This window comes from Sorex araneus, chromosome 5 (assembly GCF_027595985.1).
Source record: "Sorex araneus isolate mSorAra2 chromosome 5, mSorAra2.pri, whole genome shotgun sequence".
Taxonomy (NCBI): domain Eukaryota; kingdom Metazoa; phylum Chordata; class Mammalia; order Eulipotyphla; family Soricidae; genus Sorex; species Sorex araneus.
The window spans coordinates 82,679,433-82,681,300 of NC_073306.1; positions in this window are offsets into that span (position 1 = coordinate 82,679,433).

A 1,868-nucleotide genomic window follows, 5' to 3' on the forward strand; every position below is an offset into this window, starting at 1 on the left:
ATATCCTGCCCCCCTCCCTATGGGACCCTTATATGCAAACATAGGCTCTTCCCTCAAACACACACGATCATCCTCTGGGGTCTCTTAGTCTCCCAGTGAGGAGCACCTTTTCATATGAGGGTCCAGAGCGTCTTAAGGGACAGATAAACAGGCTCGGAGGAGATTCAGAGAGCACAATCCAGGTCCTGAAAAACACGGTCCCTTTGAAGTAGGTGGCCCCCATGGGTGGCTTATGTGGGGCAGAGAGGAGAGAGGGACGGTCACTTTCTCCTGATCCACCTCTGCCACCCTGGGACCAGCTGGGAGACGAGGGCTGATCAAGTCTGTGATGAGCCCCTACTCGGCACGGCCCAGCGCCTCTGCCAGCCCTACTGTGTGGCTGTAAAGCCACACCTGGCGTCCACTTGGTCTTCTCAGCATTGATATCCACCCCCCCACCCCCCACCCCCGGTTAATGCATGAAGCAATGAACTCAGGTTGGAGTGAGGAATTTCTCTTTGCAAGAAAGGAAAGTCAGCCCTACGCCTGACCCAGGGTTACTGGGTTCTTGTCTTGCCTAGCAGAAAAGAATTTCAGGAGAAGACAAGGAGTGAAGTAAAACAGATTTTAGGAGGAGGGTTTTAGGAAGGGGAAAGAGGGACGGGGAGAAAGTGTGTGTGTGTGTGTGTGTGTGTGTGTGTGTGTGTGTGTGCGTGTGTGTGTGTGAGAGAGAGAGAGAGAGAGAGAGAGAGAGAGAGAGAGAGAGAGAGAGAGAGAGAGAGCGAAAATGCACTTAATAGAGAATGCAGGCTTCTCCAAAGACAGAGAGCGCCCCGACACTCACCCCACCATTAGACATAGAAGTACACATCTCCAGAGGGGAATGCGATGAGACACATGCTTGAGCACCACATATATCCAGACACGTGGGCACAAGCAGCACAAGGGCTCGGGCAGCATATGTGCACCCTAATTTTGTCCAAGGTGCACATATGCTTTTATAGGGACTTTCCAATCTGCCCCCATGTGGGGCTTTCTAGCTAGGTAAGAGTTGATTGCCAGGGTTGTTGCCAAAGGGGTAAAATTGGGAGTGGTCTTCTCTGAAGCCCCTTTTCTTGACCTTTGTTCCTGTTGGATCTTCTCTCTGAGGGTAGGTCCAGCCTTCTCTGGTCTGGGCTAGCTGAGGGTAAATTAGATAAAAGGAAGGAATTTCCTTCCTTTCCCCTTTCTGTAGGGAGGGGTCCAGTCTCCTCAGAGTCACTGCTGGTGAAGGTCTTATCAGGTCTTGCTTTCTGTATCCACAAGGTGGGTCAGACTTAGGAACTAGTGGCTTTATTACTTCCCAGAAATGTCATTGCTATGATGGGGGAGGGGGCTTCTCTAATCTACTTGCCTACATCAACATTTCATTTCCTTTTTTTTTTTTTTTTTGACTTTTGCTTTTGGCTTTTGGGTGGTGCTCAGGGATTACTCCTGACTCTGCACTCAGGAATCATTTCTGATGGTGCTTGGGGGACTCTCAGGGGTGCCAGGGATCAAACCAGGGCGGGCTGCATGCAAAGCAAACATCTTACCTTCTATTCTAACACTCTGGTCCCACACTGTCCCTTTTTCTAAGCCAAATGCCCTTCAGGATCCTGGATATCACCGCTGAGGGTCCCTGAAGGTCTGGACTTCACTCCATCCCCCTTTGTTCCATCCCCATTTCCACACTCATTTCTTGCCTGACACTACAGCCCCGCACAACCTGCCTTCTATCTTGCCCTACATTTGACTCTCACCTCCTCCATTTGCTCCTCCTCCAGCCGTGCTCAGCCTGCTTACCACAGTCACTCCTACCTACATGTCATCCTAGAAAAAGCACAGGAACAGCGCAATAGAAAAGAGGG